This window comes from Zerene cesonia, chromosome 8, assembly GCF_012273895.1.
Source record: "Zerene cesonia ecotype Mississippi chromosome 8, Zerene_cesonia_1.1, whole genome shotgun sequence".
Classification (NCBI taxonomy): domain Eukaryota; kingdom Metazoa; phylum Arthropoda; class Insecta; order Lepidoptera; family Pieridae; genus Zerene; species Zerene cesonia.
The window spans coordinates 3136855-3147936 of NC_052109.1; the positions used below are offsets into that span (position 1 = coordinate 3136855).

Here is an 11082-nt window from a genome sequence, read left to right on the forward strand (position 1 = left end):
AATGATTCCGCCAATTTAAAACGAAAATAGTCTTAAAATAATGCGGCGGTTCATTTTGGAGGAACGGTAACGAACTCAGTGTTATGTTGTGCCCATCACTAGTCGTGACTAACTGATAGGTGTCAGGAACGCATTCTCTGAACGGCCGAAGTATAACTTGAAAAACTTAAACACAGTGAAAACAGTGTTATATATAATGTAAAAGTCTGCTGAAAATTTTCAAAAACTTTTATAAGAACAATAAATCTTGGTAACAGTTAAAAATCTATATTACGTTGTATAGGAATATATGAATAGATTAAAATATGCTCAAACTCCAACTTAATACACATCATTAAACCACTATTCGTAGAACACAAATATTCACCACAGTAACGCAAACTCATATATATATTTCCATACGATTTTCTCACTAAGATTTAATTTTATTAACTACAGGATTTTTCAACGAAATAGCATATGTAACCCAAAAGGAATGCATCAATCCAGCATTTAATAAAATCGATAATCTTCGCCACTAACCTACATACAATATTAATTTATCTTTACTTCTTAATTCTTTTTATACACAATTATAACTACTTGAGGTGCTTAAAACTGCTGGCCTTGACAGCGATGAGGATTTTGCCACCAAAAAGATTATGCGGTCATTTACGACACTGTTTTATTTAGTTACGCCCTTCACCAACACCTTTAAACTTTATTTATAGCAATCAACGTTAACAGAATTTGTTCCGGCTATTCGGTTGTAATTAACGAAATTGCTGTTTTATAATGACATCACTTTGTTGGCTTAAGTCAACAAGTTATTTGAATGTATACAAATTTTGTTTAAAGGAAAAATATTGCCTTATTCGCATTCCCTAACGTAGCATACTATCTTCAACAGTATAACGATGTATTTTATATTATACTCTCTCGGTATACGCATTGGAAGATATTGTGAAGTGTACCAAGAGTCTCAAGATAATCTCGTATGTGCTCAACCTACGGTTGAACTGGCTGCAGCTAGCTTACTCAGGGCGGATCAGTCCAAAAATTTGCTTCGTTCGGTGCGCACGTGTTCACGCGGGCGCTAGAACGCGACATCGTAACAAACTTTCGGCATGAAAATTTTTAATTAACTGATGTATATTTTTTATTGTTGCGCGTGTGATAGTGGTGTACTTTATCGTTGTTTGTACGGTTTTTGAGTTATCCAGTGGATTTTTCGTGGATATCTTTTTTTTCGGATTTTGAGTGAGTACAACCATTTTTAACACGCTTTTGATTAGATATTCTAGCTTCAACTATATGTTTGTATGTAACCGAAAAGTTTAGACTAGAATTTCAGCAACTTCAAACTTTGTACACTTATCAAGGATCGGTGACAATATAGTTACGCATATACTCGGTATAAGAGCAAGTAAGACAATTAAGTTTGATTCTAACTCGCTTAACGCGTGGGCTTTCGTTTTTTTAATCTTGAGAGAAACATTAACAATAATGTTATATATAACCCAAATAAATTGGATTTTAATAACAGTAATATAAATTTTGTGGTTTGTTTTTAATATTAATAGATTAGATGTGTCTAACGCAAGAAGCGATGATGTTTATTTAAACGCACAATTAGAGACAGCTGATGAATTAATAACAAGTTTGGAAATGACTGAGCATCATTAAAGGGTTCGGAATCACTTTGTTGTTACCGCCGATTAAATAAGAGGAGTCTTCATTTTAGAGTTCCGTGTCCAACGGGTAACTGAATGTACCCTATTACTAATACATCGCTGTCCGTTTGTCTGTCTGTATATCTGTCTGTCCGTCCGTCTGCCCTCATGCTGTCTTATAAACCGTGATAACGGAGTTAAAATTTCAGAGATGATGTATATATCCATGTGGCGGCTGTTAAGCAATCTATACTAATATTATAAAGCTGAAGAATTTGTTTGTTTGAACCCACTAATATCAGGAACTACCAGTCCGATTTGAAAAATTATTTCAGTGTTAGATAGCCCATTTATTGAGGAAGGCTATAGGCTATGTACCACGTATATATATATGTACCACGGGCAAAGCCGGGGCGGACCGCTAGTAAATAATAAAGAGACAAGATGTCAAAGTTTGTTTCTTTGTATGTTTGCCCGTCAATCACGCTGCAACTACTGAACAGATTTTGATGAAATTTGGTATACAGACAGGGTGTGAGCTGAATTGGGTGAAAGGATTTTTTATCCCGATAAAATGCTCCCTTGGGATAATACTGGAATGTGGATAGCCGGGCGAAGCCGGGACGAGCGTCTATATATAAATAAGAAAAATATTGTGTGGGCAACAAACGAATATCGTTCAGTCCGAATGTTCGGGTAAGGATTTATCTCTGTCCTTAGGTTCTCCTTGAACGCCTTTGGCCTTTCTGGTGATCAGGTTCATAAACTTGATTTAAAAGCTTTTTTTTCGAAAATACATCAAAAACACGCAATTTTTCTATAGGGAACATTCTAACCTTAATTATTACACACGTAGGAAGGATATGAGGAAGGTGGATATTTCTTGTTTTTGCAATATATCTTTTTTGTAATAATTTTAAAGTCAAATAAACAATAAGTTTATTTCTACTGTACATGGTTAAGAAACAAATGTTTACTCTATACATTATACCTATAAAATGTTATAAAACAAGATGGGAAATGGAACCGGTTTCACGATAGTTCAGGTTTTTTATAGTATTGCCGTTTTATTAATAAAATTGTTATTGGTATGTGCAATATAAGCATAATATTAACCTATGTATCTTCTTTCTACATTTTATTATTTCCTCACATCCATTTTACAACATATTTAATAACAAATAATATAGCCTATAATCTAATTATGCTCGTCTGAGATGTGTTCTTAAATCAGTTTGTAGCGTCACGATTGAACTCACGTAAGTTCAGGTGTTTTTATTATGAAATTAACTAGCTTCAGCCCGCGGCTTTGCCCTTTGAAAATAGGACATTTACAATTGATACAGTGATTGTGTATTCATGTTTCACCCCAAGGGAACATTTAATCCGTATAAAAAGTATCCTATCACCCAAGTCAGCTCATCCTGTCTGTATACTAAATTTCATCAGAATCAGCGCGATTGATGGACAAACATCCAAACAAACTTTCACATTCATAATATTAGCGCGATTTTTTACACGATCGTTAATATTTCCATCACATTAATTTAGCATTCATTATTACTTATATAAAGGGTAACCAAATAGTTATAGTGATGGTTTCGGAAGCGAATATAAGTAGGATAACCTAACTAACAATCTTCTTCTTCCTTTTCTTAAATGGCAACTCCCAATTCCACCGAGGACGATATCGGCCAGTGTCACGTTTTGTACGGATAATCAGAGACTTCTATTGTCGATTTGGTACGAGCTTGTATTAAGCGTAGGTACTCTGTGCTCGAAACGGTGAAGGAAAACATCGTGAGAAAACCAGCATGTCTGAGAATCAAAAATTCGACGACATGTGACATCTGCCAACCCGCCCTTGGCCAGCGTGGTGTATTACAGCTTGAATTCTGATAGGAATGATGGAAACAAACAATATGGGCTGACGATAAATGAATGAAGTTCCTAGTAAAAATTATATGTCGAACTTATTAAATAGGGAAATAACATTTTTTGACAAAAAACTTAACCGTCTTCAAACTGCCAGAACTAGACCAAAATCTGGCCACATGGGAAACACCAGATTTCAAATAAAAAATTATAGATTAGTACGCTGGTATAACATCAGTTTGCCAATGGCCACGTTCGCTTTAAAGATATCTATCTACTCATCGGGAAAAACAATGAATAAATTATACTTTAAAACAGTTGAGAAATTTTGAAAGAATAGAAAAAATTTGATCACGAGGCAGGATACGAACCTGCGTATCTTGCCTAACCGTAGCAACGCCTAGCCTCTCGGCCACCCGTGATCCTGCCACAGTAATCAAATTTCTTCTATTCCTTCGGTTTCATGTGCCTAAGGGGCACCCCACGCCATCTATTGAGATGATTAAGAACCATCACAACCAATACGAAACATTATTTCAATGATTACAATATTGTATCGATGGAACGCGGCTTTTGTTAAATTTAATTTTTAGTTTTATAGCATTGAAATGCTTTATAAATGAGAAATTTTGAAAGAATAGAAAAAATTTGATCACGAGGCAGGATCCTCGTGATCAAATTTTTTCTATTCTTTCAAAATTTCTCATTTATAAAGCATTTCAATGCTATAAAACTAAAAATTAAATTTAAAACAGTTGTAAAGTCATTAATTTCTAATTGATATGTCATTGTTAAAATGCAGGTATAGCGTAACAATAGTCTGTTAGGTTAGGTATAATTAGTGGGCTAACTAGCTGGAATAATTTAGATTTCACGGAGCTGTCTCGTGTAACGCGTTATGAATAAATCGTTGGCCGCAGTTTCATAGAATAAACGTTACAAATGAAATAGGTAATTTTACTAGCAATCCAATTTCCTTTACCTCACCCTTCCCAGTCAATTCCTTCTTTCCAGTCATCAATCCTTTCCTTACCATTTACTCCTTATAAGCGGGCAGTGTATTCGCAGAGGTCTGAGCCTCTACGAATGGTTATACGCGGTGGTGATCGCTTACCATCAGGCGAACCACCAGCTCAGTTGCCCACTATTACATAAAAAAGGTAGATATATATATATATTACATACATAGCACTCGGGATCACGTACGTATCCAAGGGTAGATATTTTTGTAATAGGTTCAGTAGTTCCAGATTTCAACTGTATATTTGTGTAAGTACTAGTGGTTTGCCTTTTCCCCCATACTAAATACATTATAGCCTATGATATTAATTGAAGTTGCAGGTCTAGTTTAAATGTATAGTAGACAGTTTATTCGTTTTTGTGTGAAAACATTACAAACATACAAAAACACAGTTGCTTCCTCTTTGTAAAAAACTAGATATATGTGATTATATACCAACTAGCATAATGAAGTTACTTGTTTTTATTCTTCGTATTCCACCTCTTGACAAAAAATGATTATACTAATATGATTGTGTCACTCTCTGTTATATAATTTTTTGAATCTCTTTCGCAGTATCATAGATTTCCATACTTTTATGTTATCTAAGATATTGGCAATCTACTCAACTACGGCAACTCTTAGCAACATTTTATTCAAATTTATGCTCGAATTTTATACACCTAGGCACTAAATTGTCGAATACAAAATTTATGTATTGCAGTCTATCAAGTTTTATTCGTGTATTTGCTATAGTTTATTATGAATATACTATAATATTATTCGTGTGAAGCGGTTGTATTTCTATATCGTGCTATTAGCGATAAAAATAAATTCTATTCATTCCATCACCGTTTCGCACACACGCTATTTCTTACCACGTATTCAGAAGTTTGGAAACTTTTACCATTTGCATTGTTTGCAAGCGGATGGTATAACAACTGGAGACTACGGGATATCCATATGAATGTGCCTTATATAATTCATGAATATGTGCGTCAAAAACTTATTTGAGTAGGAAAATAAGTTCGCTTATTTTTATTCGAAACTATACCATCGGAATTCAAATTAACTAGATTATATTATACGGTAGATCGCATTTTTAAGTCCACAAGTTGATATATTAAGTATTAACCACAAAAATATTTACTGCGTTGTAAGGCCCATTTCTTCTCATTATGTATACAAGAAATATTTTTTGCCAGCCCGCCATACCACCAAAATTTATTTCTTACTTACATCGATTGCTAGGTAAATAAAAAAAAATAACACTATTATTTCCTAATAAATAATTTTCCTTAAGAAAAGCATCGTAATACGTGGAAAATACTTACCATCGATATGTTTTAGATACTTAAGTCCCACTTTAAAATTGGGTCAATACCCAATTGTCACGCAACTGCGACACCCTCTAAGTAAGAGATCGGTGTTAGTAGAATTCTTATGTCATCACGTTAAATTTTGCTATCGAAGTGAGAATTTAACATATTTTTTTGTTATACTTATATGTTTAAACGTATTCCCGCATATATTTATAAAATGTAGCAAACTATAGTTTCAATTTAATACGTCACAACATTTACGAGATTCTGATAAAATATATTCCATATCTTAATTTACTATTATAATCAATAAACTTCTAACGTAGAATACGATGTTAATAATATTACTAAGAACATATATCCATTAAGATACGATAAATATACATAAATAATTATTTTTTGCTTAAATGTTGCAGAAAAATAATAATGGAATACTCATTTTGTATTATATTGATATTTGACATTGACAGCGCTTGACAGATGTCGTTCAATCAAACTCATCTGAGCTTAATTCACGAAAGAGAAAATAAAAACAACATAGGTATTATAACATACCTCATAAGAATTTCATAAATAAATGAGTAGCAATGAATTTTTATTTTCATAATTAATGTTTATGATATATGATACGATAAAATTAAGAAATGTTATTTTTTAAAATTCTAAGTTACTAACACAACTTTAAGTTCTCAGTTACTGTGTAGTTTAAGTTATCACAAGTAACATTTTCAATAGTAATTATTGCAATTTTATATTCATGTATTTTAATTTTAGCACACACGACATTCTTAATTACGAGCATAATTATATAATCTAATCGATCGATGATCGTTTTTATTTATTTTTTTAATCATTGTGAAAGAAAAGAAACAAGTATAATATAAATTAATTAAACACTAATAAATATTCAACAAAAAGCACCCTTATTCCTACTAGTAATTCGTAAAATGTAGAAACGAATATGTCGACATATTCGTTTCTACATTTTACAAATGAATCGAAATGAAAGCTCAAATGAAGAAAGAAATACCTTTCATACCCGTAAATGATGAAGTTTGCCTTTATTATCCAGGTGACTACTATTGTAACATTTAATCCTCTATCAGAAAATCTATTTTTGCATATACTTGGAATATCCATTATGTTTCATTCAGGGTTAGAACATTGTGCCATGCACAATATCCGCCTGATATTATAATTGCTTATACTACGAATCGATCCATTATGTATAAGCTATAATAGGCGTATTTGAAACATTGGTAATAGCGGAATTTGATTATTAAATACGGTTAATGACATTAACTCTGTATCTATTTTATATAACAAAGTAGATTTATTATTGTACTAGCTGTGTCCTATAATTATTCATCTGGATATAGTTTTATATCCAAATGATGCCGTGAGAATGTTGGAATAAAAAGTAGGCTAAATTATTCCTTATTCTATCAGCTATTGGCTTGTGAAAGTCCCATCAAAATGTGTTCAGATATTTCAGAGATTAGACGAAATGCACAGAAAACGTTTTACATAAATGTACCGTGTATACATATATGTATAAAGTAAACAGCGTTTATTTTTATATAAAAACACAACTTACACTTAAATTTTTATATGTTTTTAACTCAATGATTATTTTAATTAAACAAATATATAATACGAAAAAACTCTTTCCAACTCATAAAAGGCGAGACAGAAGTATAATTGTTTCAAAGTTCACTTACATACATGAGCAACAAATATACAGATAAGAAAAATAAAACACACACCTCTTATTAACACCCCAAAAATTGCAAAAATTGCATCATCCCTTCGCTTAACTTTAGCTACAACGCTGACATCGTACAATTAAAATAAATAAAATTAAATTTAGCTCACGCAAGGTAATCTATGAACACGTGGAATAAGTTTCGTGGCATTTCCCGACGAGCTCTTGCTATTTACAGCAATCGCTTGCTACATCCTAAAATATTTTCGTAAAACTCCGATTTAAGCTGGTAAGGAATCCGTAATATCTTGCTTGGTAATTTCAACGCCCCGTTTATGCTGAAATATTTTAATGCGAATTGCATAATAAATATATTGTGCGCTATTTCAGGGCTTCTCAGATATTATATAACCCATAACCTTATCGCACAGGGGTAGATACTTCGCTACAAGTTAGGTTCAACTTTGTTTTCTGTTCGGCAAACAGTTTCGAATCAACCAAATAGTTACATTGGCGGTTGTATCCTGTGTAGGTGTTGTATAGGTTGGGTAAGGTTTTAGAGTAGCTATCCATATTGCTTGTTTATTTGAACGTTTTTGTCATTTTTACCCGAGAGAACTTTTCTGAGTTACATACCTATACTCGATCACCAAACTTTTTTTTATGTCATTGTTGGCAATGGAGCTGGTGGGACACCTGATGGTTAGCGCTACCACCGCCTATGAACATTTGGAGAGGCATAAGGTCCATGGCAGACCTTACCTTACGCCTCTACAAATCTTGTTTTTTTTTCATTTATATTTATATGTCAAAGACAAGATATTCCGCAAGAAATAAGACTTGTTCTTATGATTACTTCATGATACTTCATCTAAAGAATTAATCAACAAAATCACCACGGAGATTCAACGTTTTCAGAAAAGTCTCGCAACGTATCGTAAAGCGCCTCACGTATAACACGAAAACACATGATTAATACTACAAAAATTGCTAGGGGTCAACTCCAACTCAAACATTTATCCAAGGAATGAGAATTCTTAAGAATCGCCTTTGAATAGCTAAGAAATAAAGTTCAATGCAGTTGTTAAGTGACTTAAAAGAAGTTAAAGTTATTGAAATTAGTTTTACAGGAGTACGTGAATAAAATTATGATACTTTTTCAGATGACGTCGTTGCTCTGGATTCTTACAAAACAATTGAAATTCTTAATTATTTAAAGATAAGAAATACCCTGTCAAACAATTCTGGTTGCCTATATGTGCAAATTGGATGAATAGTTACCTAGAATAACTCTCTTTCCGTTCCCGATCCCGATTCCCGATCACTTGCATATCTCTGTTACTCAGCCTATTGTAGGTATAAACAGACCTATGTGGCACACAAATATATTTCCCAATAAAGACATGGCAGCACCACAGTTTCCGCAGGCTTGCCGGGCAATGGACAGAGGATCTAATCCAACGTCTAGTGCGGTGAGATGGACTAAGACGTGCTCCGCTAACGCCGCCAATAGGAATGTAACAAATGAACTTGCTGCTATAGGTTTACCACAGCCCTGTGACATAATAAAAAAATAATTTAAATAAAGGACTTCTAGGAAGTACTCCTAGCTGATGCAAAGTATATCCGTGTTCGAGATTCTTTATATTTATTATCATGTATTGAAAACGCATACAATAACAAGAATCGTTAGTATCAGCAAACTAGCTCAAATAAATTATCCACTTTCAAAGCCCGGGCTTTCTGGGAATAAGATTCATCCAAGGTAGCAATGTAGGTTTGGATTTACATAGAGCTCTAGATTATTTTTCTATTCAATCCGATATATTTTTATGCTGGAAATATAATCTGAAGCCAGTAGGAAAGAGGGATATTGAATATTCAGTGAAGCAATATTTTCATTTACATAGAAGCTTCCTAAAAACGTTTAAAATGCTCCTATCCAATTTTCCCGCGCTAACGTTTTCTCTTTCCAATTTTTGACAAAAATAATAAAGATAATATTAAAGTTTTATGAAACCGACTCCAGTGTTCCATATATAATTTATTTATATCTATTTACACTTTTGTGTTGTAGTGTAACAGTTATGGCAAACATGAATTTATGTTAAAAACATATTTTTTATGATACAAAGATGTAATTGACATTTCTTTAATTAAATTCATTGAATCACAAGAGCAGATTTATATGTTTTTGCAATTAACCTAAGTCAATGTCCTACAATACGGCGAGACTTCAGCCAGTAATGTATAGTGTAAAGCTCGTTCCTTAGGACTTTATCTTAATAAAAACAGCTTTCCATTATTTTCTTATCAGATCTTTTTACTTTTCAGATTATTTTATTATCTGTGCTTACAACATAGACTACAAAAGAATGTACGAATTCCTAACGAATTCGAATTTTATTCTAAATACAAACAAAAAATCAGCGCCAACGTAATTTTTTTTATTTGCAGGGAACTATTTCGTCACACAATAATTGATGTAGGTATGGAGCATGTTTTTCAAACCCACTTTTATTGTTACGGCGATGCTCACACGTACGCAGCAATTTTATTATGTCAAATAATGATATATTGCGTCGGTCTAATGGCTTTATACGTGTATTTCTCTAGAAATAGACGTATAAAGCCATTACTTATACAGTATTCTACAAGAATGAAATAATTGTTTGAAGATAAGTACTCACCTACAGATAGGTTTTTGTAAAGTTTGGAAGTGGAGCGGTGGTCTTGGCAGCGTGCTATCTATAAGAAATCCATCCATTGAAGAAATCTTTTTGTTAACAGCTTCGAGGAAGTTATACCTCGGATATTAGAAGGTAAAATCCTTATCTACTGCTTTCTTAGATTGAGCATTGTTAATATTTTTTTCTTCGTATTATTTCCATTATTTTCACCAACATTACTACATATTAGCATGTTATAAATAAATGCAAATAGTAAAAACAATTAAATACAATTTAATCAAAATTGATTCCAATATATTACAAAACATTCAATCAACAACAATAAATAAACAATTGCTAAATATTAAGCCTACAGATAAATTATTTACTCGGCATGTCTCATTTGCATTCGCATTACAAACAATAATTACGTGTATATACGTTTCAATCCCGATGATATCTTGACGTGTAAGCCGTATAAAAGATACTTAGAAACATCCATCATCCATGGTCTTAATACCTTTAATCAGCCAGCGATACATGCGTCAAGCTCACAATGCGTTCAAATTGAGGAGATAGCAATAAAGTTTAATTGACAGCGGATGAGAAATTGCGTTGTTGTCGGTAACTAGCCCGCTCCGTTTTGCTTTTATTGAGATTATCATGTAAAACAAATACTTAGTATTTTCTTGTGTTTGGTTTCACGCGAGTATTATACATTTAGAAATTAAAAACTTTTCAACGGATTTTAAACGCGATTTATTCATTATATTAATTATTGGTGATGCTGCCCACCTCAGCGGGGAACTGCAGCATGTCGAGCGAGTACTACGTGAAAACAAGCTGCAGAAGCCCCCAC

At 32.9% G+C, this 11082-nt stretch overlaps 1 protein-coding gene across 2 annotated transcripts in view; it reads left to right on the forward strand.

Moving 5' to 3' along the window:
- The first annotated feature begins 1035 nt into the window (after positions 1-1035).
- LOC119828589 (hemicentin-1-like) overlaps positions 1036-11082 on the forward strand; it is a 62704-nt gene continuing 52657 nt past the window's right edge. For both annotated transcript variants that reach the window (XM_038350797.1, XM_038350798.1), the window contains exon 1: positions 1036-1239. The gene's annotated coding sequence lies outside the window, so the exon portion shown is untranslated. The remainder of the gene's footprint in view (positions 1240-11082) is intronic.